Raw genomic sequence first — 25,832 nt, 5'->3', positions numbered from 1 at the left:
TATACTTACACCTGTTAAATTCATAGATGTCTCCTCATTCCTACCAAAGGAACTTTGATGGACTTTATCTTTTCCAGAAGATTTTGAGGCCTTTAGTTTTGTGAATTAACCAGGGAACACTGTACATTTCTCTTTCTCTTGGAAAAATATCAAGCTATGTTTGTTACCATCGATGATAACAGATACTATAAACACGACAATTTGGTGTATAGCCAGATTGTTACATAAACCTTCAGGAGATTTTAAATTTTTTTCTAGAAAAAAACACAAATGAATTTTCCTTTTTTTCTGTGCCCTAGTAATCATCAGATATATCATCAATATATGTCATCAAAGGAATTTGAATTTCTTCCACTTGGTTGCAACTATGGTAGGGTATGATAGTAAGTGGCACATTTGTAGAGTGTTAAGAGAAGTATGAATACAAAGCAGAAAGAAAATCCCCACAGGAAAGAGAAAAAATATGTTGATTTATATATTTTAAAAAATGTTTAAAAAGTTGTTATTATAGAAATTCATGAAGTATAATAAAGTAAAAGAGGAAACTAAAAATACTTCACATTCCCACTGTTCAGCATTAACCAGTAATATTTAATGTATAAATATTTTTAGACTTTTTTGCTGTCATACAGAGACATTTGTACTTTAGGTCTGTATTTTGCCAAAAACTCAATCCTAGTTTGCACGCCTTTTTAAATGTAATGGTTGTGGTTCTCACTTCATGTCAGCACATATAGATGTGTACAGCTTTCAAAAGTGACTCTTCTTGCAGAAAGAACTGATAAATAGTCACTGTTGTACTTTGGTGTCATTGGCTCAACATGTCAGACATGTGTCTGCCTGAATTATCTTCCAGTGTCACCTTGGTAGACGTGGGAAAATAATCAAGCAGACATAATCTGCCTCTCCTAGGTGGTCACTTCAAAACCAAATGAAATGGCTATCGTGAAGCTCATTCAGTCTATTGCCCGTGGCTTCTTGTAATTTTAATTGACTAAGTACTATGCAGTTCTGCCTTAGAAAGTTCAACTTTAAGGCACATTTTCGTTGATTAATAGTTCCCTTTCCTTACCAATACAGACATTCCAAAATAAAGTCTGAGTTCATTTCTTTTGTTCTTTTTGTTCCCATAGGGAATTTCTACCCCAGGGAAAGCACTGTTAGGGAGATTCCAGGGATCAAATTCAGGCCATTTGAGCTGTGTTCTAGCTGTTTAATTATTAGAAGAACTTCGAGATTAAAAGTTTACTATAAATTTCAAAGGATATAAATTTAGGCTGTATCTACACATAAATTAGCTTGGGAAAAAAGACAGTTGAATTCAGTGGAACGACTGGTAGTGAACAAGGTTAGCAACTGAGTGTAATTTGCTGCATTTTTTAAAGCTGATTTCTGTTAGGGACCAAAACAAGACACTTTTCTTTGTGGTGGGTTTTTCTGCCTTTCAAACAGAAAGTTCTTACAAACACAGGATGCTTTGCCAAGAGATGTTTAATCTAAAGACATGCCAATTCAAGAATGGAATAATTTGTCTGAATCCGACAACAGGCAATGATAAATTCTTTATTTGGTAAAGCATATTAACTGGAGGACATGCATTGCAGGCACTCACAGCAGAAGTCACTCCTCTCTGCTCAGATCGTGATTCTCTGGTAATAACATACTGGAGGGCGACTTGAGGAACAGAAGAGCAAATGCTTGAAAATGCACTGAATTGTAGTTTAATGGTCAGAGAGCATTTGTACAACTTTAAGAATAAATTATTTTTTCCTAACAGATCAGAATTCTTCTGCCTCTTCTTTTTAGATGGGTATATGTAAAGCAGAAGTAATATGGCTTGTCAGTTTTCATTTTCTGCTAAACGAAGTCATTAATATTTCAAGACTTTTGTTTCTTTTATTACTAAAGAATAGATACTAATTTTATATTATCTGTAAAGGTTATAAAGAAAAAGATTAGGAAGAAATGAATAAAGATGATAAGTTATGTATTTAAAATGTAGCAAGTAATTCTAGTTTATAGGATAAGCCTTAGGGAAAAAAAATGTAAAAACTCAACTATGTATCTACCTTTTACCCTAATTATAACTAACTACCCCAAATCAAAACAATCCATTGAGAATAAGACAAATGTGACATTAGGAATAGGTGAATAAAAATAGGTATTTAAGGGAACCAAATGGTTTTTCAAATCTCACTTGATAATTTATACAGATGCTCCCTCTTCAAGGAGGTGGAACATACTTTCCATCCCTTAGGTATGAGAGGCAATAGTATTCTCCATCCAAAGAGTACAGTGTGAAAGCTGGTGGAATAAGAATAACTTTACAGTAGAGAAAACTGGCACATGCTATCTCAGCCAGGTGATGAAGGTTAGCATGAAGAGTGACAGGTTGATATTGTTTATCCTTGATATTAGGCCCCCAAAATGGCACTTTACCTCGAAGGTCTTTCTTCCCTAAACCCATACTCCAGTGTAATCATTATAAAAACACCAGATAAATTCCAATAGCAGTGCAATATAGTTATTTAACCCCTCCAAATCTCATGTTAAAATTTTGGCTGGGCACTGAGCTGGATGCTGAATGAACAGTCATGAACAGAACAGGTACAGCCCTTGTCCACGTGGAATTCTTTCTCCCGTTAGGGCCACACTAAGAGTGGTGGCAACTCTGTGCAGGGGAATAATTTGGTATTCCTTCGAACCGAGAGTGGAATCTAAGTCTTGTTTGGTGGGAGTTCTCTGTCCCTACTCTCCAGTCCAGACCAATAGCTCTGGCCCCAATCCACAAATTTCACACAGCAAAGCTAGGAAAGCAATTTAACTGGTCTCTTTGGATCAGTTAAATATAGGAGGTATTTCATTCTTTATTGGGTGACAGTGTTCCTTCCATTCAGTCAGTATTCTAAAAGTGGCTACGTTCCTTTTATCTTATCACGTCCTGGTGAAGTTCAAAGCAGTAGGTGATTTTGGCTCCCCTTTTAGACTGATGTTTGAAGCAGCTGTCTGGCTGGGTTGCCCCTTAATCCAGCCCTAGTTTAATGAGGAAGATAGACATTAAATAAACCTTTAGAAACATTTCATTGGCATTAATTTGATTTCATGATTCTAAATAAATGATAGAATTCTCTCCCCCCGCCCCCATCCCGCCCCAGGCAAATCTCTTCATTTTTGTTTCCCTGTTTATTCGTGAAGCCTTTTCTGGGAATAAATAGCTCACAGCCCTGTGGAGCTCTTCGGAGAAGGTCTGAATAAGACAAGTGGGGCAAAGCAGCCCATCTGTACTTTCTGTTCTTTAGGTCATGGGGGAGATTGCTGCTTTCTTGGTGCACAGCAGGACAGAGTGAGAGCAAAAGCCTTTGAGAAGCAGTGATTTATACCAGCTATAGAGAGTTCTGCCAAGAAATAGACTGATTTCTCCAAATAACAAACTTTTCAATGTCAATGCAGATGAATGGCAGCAAGAAGGACAAGCGGCCGAGTGGAAGCTTGGTTTTGGTTTTGGTGCCACACTAGAAGTGCAAGGCTGCAAGCTGGAAAGAATAGATTGGGGACCAGTGTGTAACACCTTTAATACTTTTTGGAATGGGCTGACTGGCAATCAAAAATTTGTTAGGTTAAGTTTGAATTCAGGGCCCACATACCTATTGCTGTATATCTTCCTGATCCCTCTACACCCCCATAAAACTAGCTGCTCTTTCTCCTTCTCCCTTGATCGCTGCTAGCTAAATGTAATCTAGATGGTTCACAACACATGCTATGTATAGCTTAGTGTGGATTAAAGCCGCTTGCACTTTTTTTTTTCCCACAGAAAAGGATTTTTTTTAAAATTCAAGTAACTGCAAATAGGAAACCAGAGGGGAAGCCCCAGGCTGAGGCATATCACGGCTACCCCTTCCTAAAAGAACAGGGGGAGGAAGTGGCCCCTACACCCTTTATGGTCAATTCGGGGCCCCCTTGCTCACTCTGCTGCACCATCGTAGGTGCAGGGCCCCACCTTCCCTGGGACCGGGGTAGTCGGTCACCCAGCCCGCCATGCCCCCGCCCCTCTTCCCCATGAAGAGTATCTTAGGGTAAGGTACCGTGGGCAGAACAGGAGGCAATGAGGATGAACATCTGGCGCTGGTAGCAGCAGCAATGATGGATGTCAAAGAATGGAACATTGAACAAAAAACACAACTGTCCAGAGGTCGTTTATGAACAGAGGAAAAATGGAGCCCGAACCTTGGGGTGTAGGGAGGGGCAGGAGGGTTGGGAGTGGGCAGGGTGAGCTCCTTGTTATTGGTGACCCATCTGAGGAGGGGGAAATGGCCGAGTGGCAGAAGCAAAGTAGCGTTGGGGGAGCAGCCCCAGCCCACCTCAGGTGGCAGCCACAGGGCTCGTAGGCCTCACCTGGACTATAAGTGACTGCATCTCCGTCACTGCAACATGTACTCAGATCCCAGGTGGAGGGCAGGGGGCTGGGGCCACCGTGAAGAGGGTGTAGGGGACTCACACCCCTTCTGCCTTCCTGTAGTCAAAGGGGGCTGAAGTCCAACCTAGTGCAGGGACGAGGCAAGGCAGAGAAGGATGAAAGATGTGAGCCCTACGTGGTGACAGAGACAGTTTGGCTGGGGGAATTCTGGAGCCAGCACCCCCCTCCATTGGCCACACCTGCTGCTGCCAGGGCAGTGGAAGTAGGGCATGTCAGGATGAGATGGGACTTGGGCCGGTTTTAAGGCCAGGGGAACCCTCCCATACCCACTATGGGGAGCCAGAGGGAACAGTGGAGGTGCAGAGAGGCGCCCCCAAACTGAAAGTCCAGACCAGTGTCCCCACCACCATAGGGACGCTGCAGGTGCTGCTAACGGGGACGGTAGCCTTATCCAGGAGGGCACGTGTGTATGCGTGGGTGGGGGGGGAGCTGGAAACTGAGACCAGGGGGAAACTGCTCCCCATTCAGCCCACTGGGGGCCGTGCAGCAGCTGGTGTGCTGTGTAGTGTGGTGGTGAGGGCACAGGTGGAAGCTGGGGTGGCGGCTGGAGGAGGCGGTGCTGGTGGGCCTGGGGAAGGGGCGGGGGTCGTGGGAGAGGAGCAAAGCTGTCCAGTCCCAGAAGAAAGCTGCTCCTCTATTGAGGAGCAGGCGGCATGCCCGGTCACTGCTCCTTCCCCAAGGACTCCTGCGAGATGCCCTCCTCTTCCTCCTCCAGTTTCGGGGGTCTGCCCCTTGGTTTCCTTCCTGGACTCGTGGTGGTTTTGCCGGTCTTGGCAGCGCCCTTGTTTGTGCTTCCCTTTGGTCGGCCCGAGGTCTCTGAGGTGTTGGGACTTCGCTGGGCTCCTTCGGAGGCTGCCCCGGCCCTGCTTCTCAGTGCATCCTTTTCCTGCTTGGAGGCCAAGGGCTGGCTGGACTCCGAGCTCGACCCTCTCATCTTGCCTTCTCTAAGGTGGAGGTGAAAAGCCTCGGCTAGGATGCTGGAGCTCGGCCGCCCACCTGCGGTGCGCACTCCGGGTTGCCGGGAGCGGAGGTGCTGGGCGCTGGGGACCAGCTTGGCTCTGCCGCTGGTAGCAAATGTAGATCTCCACTTTCACTTTTTAAAAGGATGAAGCTGGAACCCATCATTCTCAGCAAACTGACACAATAACAGAAAACCAAACACTCCATGTTCTCACTCATAAGTGGGTGTTGAATAATGAGAACACATGGACACAGGGAGGGGAACATCACACACTGGGGCCTGTTGGGGCTTTGGGGGCTAGGGGAGGGATAGCGGGGGTGGGGGGATTGGGGAGAGATAACATTAGGAGAAATATCTAATGTAGATGACAGGGGGATGGATGCAGCAAACCACCACGGCGTGTGTATACCTATGTAACCATCCTGCACGATCTGAACATGCACCCCAGAACTAAAGTATAATAAAAATAAAAATAAAAGGAGTACTTGTGTTCAGTTTCATCTTCATTGAGAGATGCAAAGGTTTGTGCCCTGATAAAAGCACTAAGGCATAAACGGGGAGTTAGGAGGTTTTGAGGGACTGTGTAGGAGGGCTTGCAAGGCAAGTCTCTGAATTCATACAAAGCAGGAGCTGCTAATTCAGCTGTGCACTAAGAGACAGGACAGAAGCCCTGTAGCTTCGTGGCTATTGCTGAAGACTCGGGAGGATCAGTCAAGCCTCTTCACCCTCCAGCCTCCTGATGTCGTTCCCATTAGTGATGCTGAGGACAGGGTGGTTGGGAGATTTTCCTCTGCCAACCATCTGACTTCATTTTGAACTCCGATTCCCTAACTTGCTAGTTGGGCAGATTACTTAACCTTGGAGCCTCAGACACTTCAGCTGTAAAATATAGATAATAATAGATGCCACCTCATAGAACCGTTGCTATGAAGGTTGATCAAAATGATGCTGCATGGGGCTCAGCCTGGCACGTAGCACTCCGCCGAGCAGTCAAGTAAGCTATTAACTGTTAACTGTAAAAAGAGAAACCAAACGGAGAGTGTGCGTCCTACTATTTTCCACTGAGTTTGAACAAACATTGGCCCCGCTTCACTGAAAGGCTAGCGGTGCATAGGTGGGGAGAAAAGGTAAGAGCTTCAGCAAGCTCTAAGTAAGCGTCTTACACAGCGGCTGACACTCATGCAGCTCAGGCAATTGCAGAGATGTTCTGAGTGACATTTCTCCTACTCCCTGAAGGCTTAGTGCTGAAATAATGACATGGATGACAGGTTTTCATTTTACCCCCAATTTTCCTGCCTACATGGTTAATCCAGGGGTTCTATCTGTGTGCTACAACTGATGGGGAGCACAAAATTCTGACAAAGATGTCTGAAGTGTACCAAATTTTTCATCTGGGAGTACTGTATTGCAGATCCATCTCGGACTCTGGTATAGGAGATAAATATAAACATGATCATACTGTATATTAGGACTTTAAGAAGCTTCATTCTGGGCCAGTAATCTGAGCTCTCACTATATTTAGACAATTTCAAATTGAAGAAAGCAAGAGACTACAGTAGTTATTCAACATTAGAATCAGTTATTTAATAGAGAAGAAATTCTCATTTCTCTGAGGTGATTTAGAAGTGACGTTGCCCGAGGGCAGGATGAGATAACAGGATTTGCTGAGCTCTCTCAGCCGAAATTATTCAGGGAATGCTCTAGTTCAAATGCTTTGTATTAATTCTTTCTCACAGCATCTCTGACATAAATATAGAATCTGCTCATTTCTGTCTAAATCCATTCTCAACGTCAAAGTCACTCATGTCGTCCTTCACACTGATGTTACCTTTCACCTTGGCCGCTGCAATAGCCACCTCTGACCTTCCAGCTTTCTTAGTTGCCCCCTAAATCCATTATGTTCAGAGAGGTCAGAGTAATCTTTTCTCCCAACATTTTACTAAGAAAATTTTCAAACATAAAGCAAAATTGTAATAACTTTACTATGAACATTCATGTACCTGCCAGCTAGGTTCTGCCATTACTTGCCTTCTCACATTTCTGTCCATCCATCTTTCTACCCCTTGATTCATCCACTAATCCATCTTAATTTTGGTGTATTTCAAAGGAATTGAACATACCAGTAGTGTCCCTTGTAAACACTCTGCCATGCATATAATTAATCGAAGTTTCATATATATATACATATATATGTATATGAGCTCTCTCTCTCTTCATATATATATATATCGAAGTTCATATATATATGAGCTCTCTCTCTCTTCATATATATATATATCGAAGTTTCATATATATATGAGCTCTCTCTCTCTCTCTATATATATATATCTTGAAGTTTCATATATACGTATATATATATGAAGAGAGAGAGAGAGAGAGCCTGGGCAACAGAGGGAAACTCTCTCTCTCTCTCTCTCTCTCTCTCTCTCTATATATATATATATATATATATATGAGCATGTACATATATATATGAGCATGTACATATATATATGAGCATATACATATATATATATATATATATATATATATATATATAGAGAGAGAGAGAGAGAGAGAGAGAAAGAGAGATTAAAAGAGAGAGAGAGAGAGTTTCCCTCTGTTGCCCAGGCTGCAATTGAGTGGTGCAATCCTGGCTCACTGCAACCTCTGCCTCCCAGGTTCAAGTGATTCTCCTGTCTCACTCAGCATCCCAAGTAGCTGGGATTACAGGCATGAGCCATCACACTTGGCTAATTTTTGTATTTTTAGTAGAGATGGGGTTTTGCCATGTTGGCTAAGCTGGTGTTGAACTCCTGATCTCAGGTGATCCACCCGCCTCAGCCTCCCAAAGTGCTAGGATTATAGGGGTGAGACACCATGACTGGCCTTGAAGTTCAATCTTTATGTAGTTTTTTTCTTTTAATGTAAAATTTGAACACCAAATTTACATTTTTCGAATTTTCACCGTGTAACTCCTTTTTAAAAATAATTTATTTTTTATTTTTATTTTAATTAATTAATTAATTAATTTATTTATTTTTAAAGATGGGGTTTCGCCATGATGGCCAGGCTGATCTTGAACTCCTGACCTCAGGTGATCCACCCACCTCGGCCTCCCAAAGTGCTGGGATAACAGGCATGAGCCACCACATCTGGCATATTTTTTAGATGAAGTTTCACTCTTGTTGTCAAGGCTAGATTGCAATGGCTCAATCTTGGCTCACTGCAACCTCCACATCCTGGGTTCAAGTGATTTTGCTGTCTCAGCCTCCCAAGTAGTTGGGATTACAGGCCTGTGCCACCATGCCCAGCTAATTTTTTGTATTTAGTAGATATGGGATTTCACCATGTTGGTCACACTGGTCTCGAATTCATGACCTCAGGCAATCCACCTGCCTTGGCCTCCCAAAGTGCAGGGATTACAGGCCTAAGCCACCATGCCTGGCCATTAACCCTAACTCTTATCAAGGATAGATTACTGTCATTCCAAAAAGTTCCCAGAGGACACCAGTGTTCTAAGTTTTTGCCACTGTGTATTAATTTATCCTGTTCTAGAATATCATGTAAATGGAATCATATAAAATTTTCTTGCCTGTAGAAGCAAATTAATTCCTTTTTATTGCTGAGTAAAGTACATTTATAAATATTCCACAGTATGTTTATTATTCTTTTATTAGTAGATTTTGGGGATGTTTCCTGTTTGGGACTATAACGAATAAATCTGCTATGAAATTCTTGCACGAGTTTTTTAATGAACATATATATTCATTCGTTTTAAGTAAATACCTGGAAGTAGAATTGCTGAGAACGTGTGTTTATTTATTTATTATTTTATTTTACTTATTTATTTATTTATTTTGAGATGGAGTCTTGCTCTGTCACCAGGCTGGAGTGCAGTGGCGCGATCTCGGTTCACTGCAACCTCCGCCTCCCGGCTTCAAGCAATTCTCCTGCCTCAGCTTCCCATGTAGCTGGGACTACAGGCATGCCCCACCATGCCCAGCTAATTTTTGTAGTTTTTAGTAGAGACGGGGTTTCACCATGTTGGCCAGGATGGTCTCGATCTCTTGACTTCGTGATCCACCTGCCTCGGCCTCCCAATGTGCTGGGATTACAGGAGTGAGCCACTGCGCCTGGCCAGGTGTGTTTATTTTTAAAACAGAGTAGCCTTTTAGAAATATGTTAAATAGTATCATTCCTCCTCTATTTTCAATTCTCCAGTGACTTCCATTGTAATTAGAATGACATCTTGCCATAGTAAAAGCTCAGAAAGATCAGGCTTCTGTCTTCCTCCAGCTCAATCTCATGCTGCTCCCCTGACCGTATCTTCTACTCCATTCTACCTGCCAACTTGTCCCACACTATTCTATTCCTTAACAAGCCAAATGTGTCTCCCAGTTGCTCATACCCTTGTTACCCCAGCCAAGTCCATTATTATTCCAATCTGTTACATGGCTGTTTCATTCTTCAGGCATCAGCTTAGATGTTACCTCTTCAGAGACCATCTAGGTTTAGAGAGGTTAAATCACTTGAGCAATGTCACACAGCTGGTAGAGCCAACATGTAAATCCATGCAGACAATCTGACCCCAAAGCCCACTCCTAAGCATCTTAAAACAAAAGCCCTCCCTCCATGCTATGTCTTGTGATAGCTTTTTCCTTCTCTTTCTTAGCTACCATTCACTGCCCTTTTCGTTTGTCTTATTTTTTTCCTTTGCTTCTCCCGTTCCTTAGAATTGTTCCTTCTAAGGTTATCCATGATCAACTAATTGTTAAATTCTGTGAAAATACTTTGAACCTACATGATTTTGCCTTTCTTTAGCATTTGACTCTGCTGACTATTTCCTTTTCTTGAAATGTTGCATTTGGCTTATCTAAGCAGTCTTTCATGGTTTTCTCTGCCTCTGTGGCCCCACATCCTTGGTCTCTCTACTCAGTGCTTCATTGCTTTCCCTTCAGGTACTGTTGCTTCAGAAGTCATCTGCTGATCATATTTTTGTAGCACTTCACACAGTCTCCCTGGGAGATCTCATCTACATCTATGGCATCAATCATGATCTACGTATTCATTGTCTCTTCAGCTAAATCCCCAGTCTAAATACATATTGAACCACTTTAATTGCATGTCCCAAAGGCACCATGTTAGTCTCCAAAGATGGGCCCCAGTGAGCCATATCTCCCAGTCTTTATGCCCTCTGGAGTTCCCTGCCCTTGAATCCAGGCTGACCCTGTGACTCTCTCTTAACCAGTAAAATGCTGCAAAAGTGGCAGTGACTCCCAAGGCTAGGTCACTAGAAGCCTTACAGCCTCTGCCTAAGCCTCTCGAAATGTGAGTTGTTGAGATACTGTCTCTTGTAACCCAGCTATCCTGCTGTGAGAAGCTCAAGCCACATGGAGAGGCCATGTGTAGGTGAACAAGCCCAGCTGAGCTTTTATCCAATAGCCAGCATCAATTGCCACCCACGTGAGTGGACTGTCCTAGATAACCAGCCACTTGAGCCTTCAGGTGACTATAGCCCAGCTCATTTCTGACAGAAACTACATGAGAGAGCCCATACAAGAATGTCCAGCTGACCTTGGCCCACTCACAGAACCATGAGAAATAACATGAGTTATTCTTCTAAGCTGTTAAATTTTGGAATAGTATGTTATACGGCAATGGATAACTGGAACAGGCATCTCAAATGTAATATTCTCAAACTGAACAAACTGTCTTTCTCTTATACCGTGTCCTCCTCTAATCTTTGTCATTCTGGTTAGTGGCATGGCTGTATACTTAAACCTAAACCTGGGAGTCATTGTTCTTTTATTTATTTATTTATTTTGAGACAGGGTTTCACTCTGTGACCAAGGCTGGAGTGCAGTGGTGCAATCAGACTCTCTGCACCCACCCTGTGGGCTCAAGCGATCCTCCTGCCTCAGCCCCACCAGTAGCTGGGACTATTGATGCATGCCACCAAGCCTGGTTAAATTTTGGTATTTTTTAATAGAGATAGGATTTTGCCATGTTGCTGGTCTCAAACTTCTGACTTCAAGTGATCCACCTCCCTCAATCTTGCTATTTTGCTAAGGCTGGTCTCCTGAGCTCAAGTGATTCTTCTATTTCTTATTAAACCAACTTTCACCTCCAATCAGCTTCCCTTTCAGTCCTATAAATTCTATTATGTAAATGGATCACATAGTCTCCCCTTCTCTCTGACCTGTTCCTGCTCCCTTAGTTATGCTTTGCTATGGCTTGAATATGACCCCCAAAAGCATTATGTTAGAAACATAATCACCATTGTAACAGTATTAAGAGGTAGGACCTTTAAGAGAGAATTAGGTCATGAAGGCTCTGTCCTCATCAGTGGATTAATGCTATTATCACAGGAATGGATTCCCTATAAAAGGATGAGTTTGGCCCCTCCTGCTGTCTCTCTCTCTCACCCCTATTTGCCCTTCTGCCACAGAATGATGTAGCAAGAAGGCCCTCACCAGATGCTGACTCCTTGATCTTGGACTTCCCAGTCTCCAAAATTGTGAGAAGTAAATTTTTATAGTTTATAAATTATGCAGTCTCAGGTAGTCCCTCATAGCGGCACAAAACAGACCAAGACAGACCCTTTATCCTTTCTCATGTACACAGTTAATGTTACTGTTTTAACTGGTCTCCTGACCATTGATCCTCCCAAAACCATTCTCTACAATGCTGTGAATTATCTTCCTAAAACATGAGCCTGATCTTGGCTATAAAGCTGCTCATGGTTCCCAATTGCCCTCAAAATTAGGTGGAAACGTTAGTAGGGTACACAAATTCTTCATAATCTGGCCCATTAGCACTTCATTATCATTTATGTCTGCTGCTCTTCCACAGCTATTTGGTCTCGTTCATATCCGCTCCCATTTTTTTTCCCAGAAGGCTCTGTCCTCTCTTTCATCCCTGGACCTTTGTGTATATCTTTCTGTACTCATATCCTGTAGTGGTTAAGAGCTCTGGATCTTATTGTGGCTTTGTCATTTTCTAGCTATGTGACTTCGGCCAACTTAGTCTCTCTATGTATCAGTTGCCACAATGGAAATAATAGTAGAGACTACTTCATGTGGTTCTTGTATGGATTTAAAAAATTAACACAGGCCAGGTACAGTGGCTAAAGCCTGTAATCCCAGCCCTTTGGGAGGCAGGTGGATCATCTGAGGTCAGGAGTTCAAGATCAGCCTGGCCAACATGGTGAAACCCTGTGTCCACTAAAAATACAGAAAATTAGCCAGGCATGGTGGTGAGTACCTGTAATCCCAGCTGAGGCAGGAGAGTCACTTTAACCCAGGAGGTGGAGGTTGCAGTGAGCCAAGATTATGCCAATGCACTCCAGCCTGGGCAACAAGAGTGAAACTCTGTCTCAAAAAAAAAAAAATAATAACACAGATAAAAAGCTTAGAGCAGTGCTGAGCACATCATAAACACATTAGTGGCTAAAGTATCAACAAGGGTTGGGAGCTACTGCTATTTTTTCTTTCCCTAGAATTCTATCTCTTACCTTCCACTCTTCTTACTGCCGTCATTTGCTCAGAAATCTTTATATGTCCTGCAAAACTCAACTCCAATATTTTACTGCTAGGAAATTATTAGTGACCACTCTAACGAAGTTCTTGATGTATGCTATTCACCCCCGACCTCCTACTTTGTTGATGCTTTATTATTATACTTACTACTCCATACTTAAAATATGGAATTAGTAGTAGACAGAAAACCTGGAACTGATTCCCAGTGCCTGGTACATTACAGGGGCTCCTTTTATACCTGCTGAGTGAATGATGGAAGGTCAAGTGAACAAATGAAAGAAATCAGGCAGAAAATATTTTCCGGTATCTTGGGGAGGTGAGAATTAGAGAAGAAAAGAATGAAGGAGGTTGGGATTTGATGAAGAACGTTATTTGTGACAGTGAAACTCAGTTGTGGGATTTTGCTGTTTATATTATTTTCTTTCCTTTTCAAATCAGTGTGAGTTTTACAGACATTAATACAAATGTCACCTTGAGCTGGTTACTGTGTCACCATTTGGCTGCTGTTTTCAGCCCCTTCAGTGCTCCATCACTGTGGGAAGTTAACACTCTCTGAGGGGTGGCAGTGCCCTCTGCATTTCTCCGGGAAACTCCAATGACTCATCCAAAAGTGTGAGAAGCCAAGCAGCTTTCCCCAGTCAGGAGACAGCTATAACCCGGCCATGCCAAAAGCAGCTGAGGAGAGTGCCCTGGAAGTGAACCGCTACTCATGACTCAAGGAACTCCAAAGCCAGAGTTCTGACGAGTATTACTGGGGTGGGTAAAAGAACTTCAGTCCCTCAGATCTGAGCCTGTCCTTTCCTGAGGTGAGGGAGACCTTATTCCAAGTGTGTTTGAATAAACATGACATACATAAACATGATTTTCCAGGTTTTGGAGAAAGCATCCATTTGTTCTCTGCATCATGAAGTAATGTCACTGGCGGCTCCTTTCAGTCCTTCTGCTGCACTCTCCTTGGTGACTGTTAGTGCTGGAGTTGGGCAATTTAAGGGCAGGAGTGGAGACCTGCTACTTATAAAGGATGATGACACTTATTTGGGGATACTGCTCATGCTGTGTCTCAGAGCATCTCTTATGTCCCAACAGCAGTTCCCAGGGTAGGGGATGTTGGAACAGAGGCTTATGCTGCAGTCTCCATGCAAGTGAGACTGAGGCCTCTTTAGTAGCTGAAAATTCCTTCAGTAGCTATTGCTTCAGATACTACAGCTCTTACTGTCTTCAAAAGCAATGATAGGGATTCCTTTAGGACCTCAGAGGAGGAATTCACTTTTTGCAGAGACTAGGAAGATCCCATAGGATGCAAACATTTCTACAGTCCAGGAGGGAGTCTCACATATAACAACAAAATTGTAATATATTTTATGTGTTTTGCCTAAATATGTGAGGCTGTATTTACTGTTTTTCAAGAAGCATTTCTTGAGAAGCTACTGTGTGCCAGAGCCACATTACGGGCAGGAAGATTTATCTTCATGTCAGCAGCCCTAGGTAAGTGCTTAGTCCGTGCTCTGGGATATAGACTGTATGCAATGCTATTTCCCTCAGCCTGGCCAGAGTTCAGGGTGAAACTGATGGGCAGGACTATGAACAGATCTTCTTTCTCTACTTGAAGGTAACTAACCTTCCATGGGACTTGAAACTTTGGATTTTGGCCTTAACCAAGTCAGCAAACTCAGAAGGGCAGAGATTATTTGAACTGCCAAGATACTACTTAATGAGAATATTTGTGACTAAGCTCTTAAAGCTGAAACTTAAGAAAGCAACATTGGCTGAAAAAGCTTGTTGGATAAACATTGCCACTCCCTTATAAATTCTGGGAGTTCCAGCTTAGTTGCTGACCGTTTCTTGCCATTTATCTATTTGCTTATCACTGACATTTCTTAAACTTCTAATGTATACAGAGTGCTACACTGGGTTCTGGGAAATACAATGAGCTATGCTTCCTGTCTGCAAGTCGGTCACATTTTAAGTGGGGATGCAGTAACAGACAGATTCAAACTGATTAACAATTATAGAGAAAAAAAACCTTTATGGCAAAGGTTTTCAGCAGCTCCAGGCACAGTCCTGCCCAAGGCCTTGGCTGTGACACTGCTTCTGTCACAGAGAAGAAAAGTGAAGTATTAGAAGACTGTCAAAACACCATGGAATTAATGCTATGTTCTTTTTCATCTTCCGGTCTTTTGTCTTCCTACCACTACCCTTCTTTCATTTATCTAACTCATGAATAAGAAGCCCTTTTTGACCACCAGCCTACACGCACACACACACACACACACACACACACACACACACACACACACCCTGTGTTAGTTGTCCTTCCGTTGGGGTACCAAATAGCACACTATAATTCCTGCCTCATGATAGCATTTATTACAAGATATTATGATTGCTGTTCAACTTCTCTGTATCTCTCCTGCCTGCTACATTGTAACTTCTGTGATGGCAGGAATATATCTGTTTTGTTCACCATTATATTGGCTGGCATGTAGCAGCAATACAATAAATACTTGCTGAATGCATGAATGAACAAGTGAATGTAAGAAACAACGTTCAAATAAAATTTTCATGTATTGTTTACTTTGTGCTATAACTTCCTAAGTATTTTATGGATCTTGTTTCTGTGGGCTTGTAGATAGCATAAATTTGTTGCAGTATTATATTGTTTATTAAATGTCTCCGTCACTTGTAAGATTTAGTGCTTGTCGCAGAAGGATACAATGTTACTGATAGGAAAGCCATAGGTTTGATCCTTATATAGAGATCAAATGACTTCTTATCTGGAAATCTCTGCCTTAAAATGAGCAGAGTCTAGATTACACGTTTTGAAACTATGTGCCACTCACTGTGGTGGGCAAATAGTTCAGACAGACTAGGGCATGGGATATGAGCAACTTGGAATAAGCTACAAAAAGAATTCTAAAGATGCATGGCCCATAAAATTACTTTTCCATTGAAAATCAGACCCAATTCTGTGGCAAAAACCGAGAATGTATTCCAGAAATATGGCTGTAGAAGTGAGGACTAAATAGCAAGCAGAGTTTAATCTGAAGTAAATGAATGTTATTTCAAGGAGGGACGTAGCTAACATTTGCAATAAATCTTTGTTTTGAAGTATCTTTCTCAAAGGTCATCAAAATAAGTTTTCATTTAGATTCCTAAATCCAGTTTCTGCTCTGTTAGTTATTGGGGATTTTTTGAATAAATAATCTACACAGAACTGTGGACTCTGTGCTGCTTTTTCAACCTCATGGTGTGGTCATCCAGAAAGGATTTCTTCTCCACACTGAAGGCTGGAGGGTTAGAAATGGGGTACCTCCTGCCTGTTGTATCATATGCTTCCCAGAACCTTAAGGATTAAGGTGAGTCATTATAAGTGAAATGACCCTAAACAGAGAACAAAGAGGGCTGGCGCATGTTTGCTGTAATATTCCGGGAGAGCTCTTCAACATGTTTACATGTTCTTGAGAGGATGCCTTCCGTGCTGTGACAAATGAACCACCTGGACCTCCCGCTACCACAGAGCAATTGTTTAATCAGCAATCCTGTGCATCTGGGTCATTTTTGAATCAGCAGGGGCTAAAAAACAAAAACAAACACAAACAAATAAACAAAAACAACTCCACCCTCTCTGAATATGACTCTCTTGTGTTTCCTGTTTACATTTTTTTTGCTGTGAATGTGATTCTGCTTCTTAGCCTAATGCATTTGGATTGGTGTTCACACTGACCATAAACTGCCACTCAACTTTAATCTAATTGTACATACTATAGACAGAAAATGTTGAAGTTAAAAACATTTTCATAATCACAGATGGGGTGTATGGATGAGCAAGTGAATGAATTAGACCTTTTGCCATCTCAGCCCATAGCTTGATCCTTCAGGTATTCAAAAGGAAACTGGGACTGTCTTCCACTAATGACCTCATTGATGGTGAAGTTCATCTGCCACCATCCATACTGAGTGAAACTGTATGGTGTAGTTGTTAAGTCCCAAAGTCAGAGAGACCTAGGATCAAATCTCACCCTGCTACTTTCTAGCTATGTGACCTTGGGTAAGCCACATGGTGCCTGTAAGGCTCAGTCTTCTTAACTATATTATAAGAACAATAATATTCCCTGTGCCAAAGGGATCCTGTGAGATAATAGGATCTTAATTAAGTTAAATTATTTAAGAGTTAAATGAGATGATGCATAAAAGTCATGGCACATTTTGAGCACTTCATAAATATTAATGATGAAGATCCTTATTTAAACATACCCTGCATTCTAGAAACGAGAAGTAACTTTCTGGCTGAACCTAACCCCTGAATGACAATGGAGAGACCTGTTTCAACAGGGTTAAAAAAAAATAAAAAAGCTGGGGGATAAAGTAATATTTCCAATCTTAGAGTTCAAGAGGGAATACATTTTTTAAATCACTTGGCAAATTAGGGATATTTTAGGGACCCCAGAAGAAGGCACTTTCTGAAAAAGTTAAAATGATTTCCTTAAAATGAACAAATCTTGGCTGGGCACAGTGGCTCACACCTGTAATTCCAGCACTTTGGGAGGCAGAGTGGGTGCAGTACCTGAGGCTGGGAGTTGGAGACCAGCCTGATCAACACAGAGGAACCCTATCTCTACTAAAATAAAAATACAGAATGAGCCAGGCGTGCTGGTGCATGCCTGTAATTCCAGTTACTTGGGAGACTTAGGTAGGTGAATCACTTGAACCTGGGAGGTGGAGGTTGTGGTGAGTCAGGATTGTGCCATTGTACTCCAGCCTGGGCAAGAAGAGCAAAACTCTGTCTCAAAAAAAAAAAAAAAAAAAGAACAAATCTCCCTCATAGAATCTGTGCTTAGACTAAGTTGATGAGACATTCATTAAGAAATAAACTTTTCATCCTTGCTTGGCTAATGCAACCAGGGAACCCGTAAATATCCTGGGAAAACTAACTTGCTAAATACAACTACTGTTTCTTAAAAATGTTATTTTTATCTATTAAAATAATATTATTGTTATTAAATATCCTTGAGTTTCTTTCCTGTGACAGAAACTATACTTAGATATAAGGAATTAAATATGAATGTGACATAGTTCTGTCCTCAGGAATTTTAAGAGGGAAGATAGAATATGCCATTTTAAAAAAAGCCATCCTTGGAAGGTTAAATGCCTTACAACTAACTGATGATTGATAGCAGAAGAATGACTAATCCTCGTCTTGAAAGAGAAGGCCTGGGCTCTAGTTTTGGTTCCACCACTTGTCAAGTTTGTAACCCTGGGAAATTCACTTACATCCTTTGAGCTTTCAGTTTTTCAAAGGAAATAGAGATGGTAATATTTTCCCTACCATTCCCATAAGGTTGCTGTGAGATTCACATGAGCTAAGATTTATGAAAGCATATAATAAATTATGGCAATTCTGTGCTAACCCTTGGTACAATCATTTTCCTTCCTCTGCTTCCTCATAGACTGACTCTCACAAATGTTTTCTATTTCCTGTCTTAGCTATGAAATATCTGAAAGCTACGTCATTGTGTGTGTGTGTGTGTGTGTGTGTGTGTGTGTGTGTGTGTGTGTGCTGGGTGCATATTATCAAGTCTTATCAAGCCAAAGCAGCAGAACTAAACACAGACTTCTGGACTCCTAAAAGTCTACCACTTAATCCTGAAGACAACATTGTTAGAGAAGAAAAGATATCCTCTAAGTTTGGACCTATTTCAGAAACGAGTAGTGTCATCCTTGTCACAGTGGCAAAAACTGAGTATTGATTTATTGAACACTTATTCAATAAAGGTTTATGAAGAGCCCACCGTGTACCAGGAGCCCAGCTACCAACTCAAGGAATGTGATCGAGAAAAACAGGGAACTCAGTCCTGACATTGACCTTTGCTGGTAACTTCTGTGCATTATAGGAATCGATCAACTTCCTGTCCTTTAATTTCTCCTCTGTAAACTGAAGGTTAATTAGTTGTAGAGCATGCAACCAGTATTATGTCTGAAAATACTGAAATACAGAGACAAAGTGAAAAAGAAGGGTATGAAACCCCTTTCCATTCAACTGAGAGAGGGATGGTGATTATTACTCTTGAGAGTTATGAGAGTGGGCAGTGGAGAGAGTGGTTTGTCTGAGGATGCCATGCTGAGCATTGGGTGGATATGGAATTTGCGTGGGTCAGGAAGTAGAGAAGGGAGTTTGGGCAAGCTAAGACTGCCAGCTTCCACAGCCTGGAGTTTCTGGGGCTGGTTGTGGGGAATGAGTCAGGAAATAGATCTGTGTAAATCAGAAATTTTAAAGCTAATGTTGTCATGGGTCAAAGGAATTTTTTGGGATGATGAGAGATGTCTAATTTTGTGGATGAGCCTACAATTAGGTGATGGTTCTACATTGAAAGATTTGCCACTTTTCTTCATTCTAAAATGTTCAGTGTGTGTGTGTGTGTGTGTGTGTGTGTGTGTGTGTGTTTGTGTGTGATTTCTTAGTCTATGGTGAGATATATTAACACAGATAAAAGGAATATTTAACTAAAAGATGAAGCAACAGAAAGTTAATCAAATAGCATCCAAGACAGGACTGAAATGGGCTCCAGGGCAGTCCTGAGAGAAAAAGAACTAACATGCACTGAGTTCAGGTGAATTTTTGCTGGGCCCTGGGTACCGTCATATCCATGAAATAACCTTGTAATTGTCTTGAAGGCTGTTCTTGTATAGCTCTGGAAACTAAGGCCAAGAGACAGTAAGCAGCTTCTCGGAATGAGTATGTTGTCGAACTCAGGTTTGAGCTGTGGAGGGTATGAAGTTATTCTCTTAGAAACTGTGTCGCAGATTCAACATGCTGGGCAAACTCACTTTATCTTTAAAGAACACTCTCTACTTGGAAAGGAGAGAACTGGCTTCCATACGCTTGGCTGTATAGAAGCACTGTCACTGTCACTGTTAGCATTGTCAGATGATGTTACCGAAAGCAAAGGCACTTGAACTAAGCCCAAGGCATATGATGCTTCTGTCGTCACCCTGTGGTAACTACTGGGGTGAGCATTTCACAAAACCTACTTAACCTTTTTCATTAGGAAAACCCTAGAGGTGGGGGAGTGGGAGTGAGGGTCCTCAATCCCACCTCCATTTGGAACAATGTCCAGATGAGAGCAGGCTATCTACTTCCTAGAGGCAAATCTTTCTGAATCTACATGGTTTCACAGACTCACAGAACTTTAGAGGTGAGGAGACCTTCAGATAGATATTTTTCAGATAGATCTTCGGATAGACATTTTGCCTGATTGCTCAGTCTAGGTTGAAGACATTTTGCCTGATTGCTCAGTCTAGGTTAGAGGAAAGCTAGGGCAAGAATTCACTTGTGGCCTCTCCCATCTTCCTGTGTTTAGGACTTTTCTGCCTACAACATTGGGTACATGATTAAGCTATTTAACCAGTTTCTGAATTTGTAATTTATGAAGCCAGGAAAAGGGCATTTATCACTTGAATCATCCAAGCAGCCTGTGTCGGCATTGAGGGAATTTTTTTTCTAAAAATTCTGTTCTAGGCTATTTAAGGTGACTCTACTTGCCTGCTTTGGAGAGACTTGGACATGCATTGTTGATCACTGGGCTGAGTTCTCCCAGTGCTAGTGAACTCGGAAGTACAGACCCAGAAGGTTCTGCTTGATGGTTCTCATTAAGGGTAAAACTGAAAATAGGAAGCCGTTGGTTGCTGACTGTAAGATAAATTTATTTAAATAGCCTGCAAAAGCAGTGGGTCATATGAAAAGCCACATGACTAACCAGAAATAATTGGAGCTTAAAAGACGCTAGGGTCTATGCATAAGATGTCTTTCACCATGGGATCTAGATAAGAAAAACTCACCCACTCACAAGTTCTTAAGTCCCATTATCTTTTAGTCCTGGAACATTTCACCTAACCTGATGTTAGGTGAATGTTAGGCAAATTAAATAATTGAATTAATACAGAAATGTCAGCCTTTATTGAGGACAGTGAGGTGCTCATCTATTGCTGCTTTATAAATAATTTATTTACTTATTCAACAAATCTTTAAAGCCTATTGTGTGTCAGGTGTGGGGGAAGAAACAAGTCACACTTCCTCCATGACACTTTTTCTAATCCCGTGTAAATTCTGTCTCCCTTCCTTGAAACTTAATAGACCTTTGTTTATAGTTTTCCAATAGATTTATGCCATGTTGCCTTATATTATAGCAGCTTGAGAACATGTCTTACTATTCAGAATGAAGACAATTGCTTTACAAATATTTGTCCCATGGTATTTAAAGTAGGGCTGGCACAGAGTATGTTGTCAGTGTTGTGGAATAAATGACTAAATGAATATTTGTTGAATTAGGTAAGAAGTTGCTTCATCTTTGGCTGTTAAGCTGCTGTAACAAACAATTCCCAAATTTCAGTAACTCACAACATAACAAGTTATTTCTCATCTATGTTAATGTCTGTTGTGAGTTAGATGCAGATCTGCTGCCCATCTTCTTGATTCTGGGATCTGGGCAGAAGTAGACATGAGTTGGAATTTTCTAGGGTTGGGAGACAAGAGAGATGGCAGAAATGGCATTCATTGGCTGTGTGCGGTGGTTCATGCATGTAATCCCAGCACTTTGGGAGGCCTCAGCAGGCAGATCACCTGAGCTCAGGAGCCCAAGACCATCCTGGCCAACACTGTGATACCCCATCTCTACTAAAAATACAAAAATTAGCCAGGTGTGGTGGCGGGTGCCTGTATCCTAGGTATTTAGGAGGCTGAGGCAGGAGAATGGCTTGAACCCCGGAAGTGAAGTTGCAGTGAGTTATGATTGCACAACCACCTTCTAACCTGGGTGACAGGGGGAGGCTCCGTCTAAAAAAAAAAAGTGGCATTCATCACTTCTGCTCAAATTTCGTTGGCCCAAACTAGTCATGTCATCAATTATACTTGTCTGCCCTCCTACCATGGAGGGCAGACAAGGATAATTCTACCATGAGGAAGGCCATGAATATTTGGGAATAATAATATAATGTACCAGAAAAGTCATCCTTATTTTTTAAAGAACTTAAAATTTAGTTGAGGAAGTAAGCTCTACACAAAGAAATACAATTAAAAAAAAATAAGGTGCAAGCAACATGTTATAATGGTGAGAGAAGGAGGGATTTCTTTGGACTGAGATTAGTCATAGAAGGCTTAATAGAAGATGTGTTCTTTAAAATGGGCATAAAAAGTAAGACTTTTTCAGATGTAATTGGGCAAAAGGTGAATAAAGGAGTATTTTAAAAGATATGAAAGTATTAAAACAAAAGATGTACTAAAAAAAGTAAAAATCAAATTTTGGTGGAGAATTAGGCACCACATTTCAAAGTCGAGAATTTAGAGTCTATTAAGCAGGATATTGTAAGCCACTAGAGTATTGGAAAGCTAACTAAAGAATGGATTGGAGAGAAGCTGAAGGTATTTATGAGGCTATGCAAAGAGTCCAGGAAAGAGAGACTAAAGACAGAACCAGAACAGTGACAACTATGAACAAGTCAGAACATACAGAGGCAAGATGCAAAGGAAATGCACAAAGTCTGAAAACAGATTGATTTGGAGAGCAAAAGAGAGAGACGGTGAAAGAAGTTGCAGATAATTCCCTTAATGGTGGTGCCATTAATGAAATTCAAAAAATAAGAAAGAGGACGGACTCATAGGAATAGAAAATAAGACTTATTTGAGCTATTCTGACTTTGAAGAATTTCAGATAGAATGTTTAATAGGCATATGGAACTGTGGGAATAGAGTTTGGGATTGTGGTTGCGACTGAAGATGTAATCCTGAGAAATCCCTTAAGAGGTGACAGTTGAAGCCATGAATGCAGATGAGAATCCCAAAGGAAAATAGTGGCCAAAAGGCAGAGTCTTGGAGGGCTGCCCACATGTAGGAGGTGGGAAGATGAGGATAAACCAGGGAGGGAGGCTGAGGAACGCTGACGAGGCAGAGAGGAGAACAGTATAGTGTGGGATCAAGTGAGCTGAGGTGGGCGAGAGGCCGAGGAGCAGGGAGAGGTCAGCAGTGTCAAATGCTTTAGAAAGTGCTAAGCAGACGAGAATGTAGAAAGTGGTATTGAGGTTGGAGTAGGAGATCACTGGTGATGAGTAAGGAAACAACTTCAATGAGGACGGGAGATGTTCTTGTGAGATATTTGATAACCAATATGACAGAGATTGAATAAGGGAGGAGTAGTTGGAACTGGTGGAATTGAGAAGGCAGTTAGTGTGGTAACCTATGCAGAGAGGAGGGGCCTATTCCATTCGAGGAAGGCAGGAATAAAATATGCACTAAGAGAGAACTTGTCCCTGAGAAGGAGTGATTTTTAAGGTGCTTCTTAACAAAGTAGAGTCTAGGGAATGGATTCATTTTTGAAATTAAAAAGGAATTGCTTATTATTGAAAACGCAGGTTAGCTATTTAAAAAGAAAGAGAAAAATGAGACAAAACAAAAAACATGCACATACAGCCAGTCGGGAAGCTGAGGAGACCTTCCAAACAACGGTGTTGTATTCATTTTTATGTCAATGTCTGGCACTGGGCAGTCAAATATTAACAAGTAATAAATAGTTATTAGAGAATGTATTTTTGGGGCTCAGGACTGATAATTTTAGGAAAATATTTTTGTGACCTGGAGCTGGTTAATCAATGTGTCCCTTTAATCAAAGTGTCACTTCAGTGAGAGGAGGGCAGTTTAGGTCTTTTTTGGGGTGTAGTCAAGACCTTTTCTTTACATCAGATTGAGGTTGCTGGAGTCTCTTCAGAGTGACTAGAATATAGGCAACCCACAAAACTCTGCAGGGAAATAAGACCCAACCAGAGCATACTTATATTATGGTAGGTTGCTGTCTGTGACATGAGGAAAGTGTCCTTGGGCAAGAATAACTGGTGAACTTAGCAAAATGTGATGTTTAATAGTAGTTATTCATTTATTTCTTCATTAATCATTCACATTCATTCAACATTCTGCATATTTACTGAGCAAATACCGGCTACTCCTCTAAGCACTGGAGACAGACAGAGCCTCTCCACTCATGAAGATCACACTGAGATGCAAAACTAAGAATGCACTATGGGAGGTCATATAGTGATGACTGCTTTAAAGAAAAAGGAAAGCAGACTAAAGGAATCAAGAACAAATGAGTGGAGGGGTGACTGCTCTTACATATAGTATGGCTTTGAAACATCTCTGATGAAAAAAAACAACTAAACAGAGGTCTGAATGATCTGGAGAAAACATGGCCCAGACAGAAAGAGCAGGCAATGCTAAGCCTATTCATTCCCAAGGCAGGAAAGAACTTGACACATTTTAAGTGCAAGAAAGTCAGTGTGGTGGGAATAAAGGAGCAAATGGAGAGATACGGAGGTAGATGTGAACTCAGAAAGAGAGGCCAGAGCGTGTAGGACCTTGAAGGCTTTTATTTTCACTGCGGCGGAATCTCCTTGGGTGGGTTTTGATCAAGAGAAGAACTATGCTAGGGATTATATTTTTAGAAGGTCACTCTGACTGCTGTGTGAAAATAGACCATAAGAGAACAGGACCTGAAAGAGAAGAACAGAAGTTTGAATGAGGATCCAGCCATGGTGATGAGGAGAGGTGGAAAGATTCTAGGTATATTTAAAAGTTTTTAATAACAGTTTTATTGAGATATAATTTACATAGCATAACATTTTATTTAATTGTACTCATTAAAAGTATAAAATTAAGTGGCTTTAGGAATATGACAGGACTCCATGATAGGGTAGATACAAAGTACGAGAGGAAAAGAGAGGCATCAAGGATGTCACTTGGGTTACAGATTAAGAAACTGAGTGGCATTTGCTGACCTGCAGAGCACTGGAGAGAAGAACAGTACATGTATCATTTGATTAGGAGATGATGACCTTAAACACATAGGAAAATGTCTAGTGTTTTGTAAATGTAAAATATGTTTTTGGTTATTCTTTTCCCTTTGGTTCCCTTCCTCTCTATTTTTAAACACAATGAGTACCTAAAAGGTACAGTTGTTGAAATCAGCATATAGAGTCAGAGAGGTTAATGTTCAGATTTGATCTGATGTCCAGAAACCATGCTATGGATCTAGGAAGTTTTCTATTTTTCTTTCCTTGGTGCTGACTCTGTCTCAGTTGTGGCAGAAAGTAAATTTCTCCTGTAAGCCATATAGCAAATTATCATGCAAGATACTTTCTAGAACAGATTATCATGTTGAATATTTTTAGTGGGCCATAGAATGACCTCTGTTAGTGTCCTCTTAGGGAAAAAGTATCAGAGTATATACCAGATGGTGATCCTTCTTGCCCAATAAATCATTGATATGTAAAATTTGGTGATCTCCATTGGGATTCCCCACCATTAATTCCACATGCCTAATGCTATGTGCCAACTGCTTTTCTCAATTGTGTGTATTTTTATTGTAAATTTACAAACACACTTTAAGATTTATATAGAGAGACACACACACACATATATAAGACTCAGGCTTAACAGTAATATTTCACATCCATTAGTAAAGTATGGGCAAAGCAACTGGAGAAAAGCCAAGTAAGTTGAACATGGACAGGGAAATCCAGAGACAATATTTACTAATGGGAAGTACTTGGTCTGGATTCTTGCCTTATTCTGAACCTTGGGATCCATTTATCTGAGTTATCTATTGCTGTGTAACTGACCATATCAATTCTTAGTGGCTTGAGGCAGCACTTTACTATTATTATCTCTCCTAGTTTTGCAGGGTAAATGAATTCATCTGGGCAGTCCTCATTTTGGGTCTCCCATGCAGTTGTGGTCATATAGCTGCCGAGGCTGGAGCCATGTGAAGTCTCAACAGGGCTGAGTATCTACAATAGCTTCTTCTCCACATCTGACATTATGCTTCTGCATGTGGTC

General features: G+C 41.3%; 1 pseudogene; it reads right to left on the bottom strand.

Moving 5' to 3' along the window:
• Positions 1–5,094: 5,094 nt before the first annotated feature.
• On the bottom strand, positions 5,095–5,408 carry LOC101044744 (high mobility group protein HMG-I/HMG-Y-like; annotated as a pseudogene).
• Positions 5,409–25,832: the final 20,424 nt, after the last annotated feature.

The sequence above is a fragment of the Saimiri boliviensis genome, chromosome 11 (assembly GCF_048565385.1).
Source record: "Saimiri boliviensis isolate mSaiBol1 chromosome 11, mSaiBol1.pri, whole genome shotgun sequence".
Classification (NCBI taxonomy): Eukaryota; Metazoa; Chordata; class Mammalia; order Primates; family Cebidae; genus Saimiri; species Saimiri boliviensis.
Note: the sequence above shows the minus strand (reverse complement) of the source record. Positions and strands in the feature narration are given on the sequence as shown.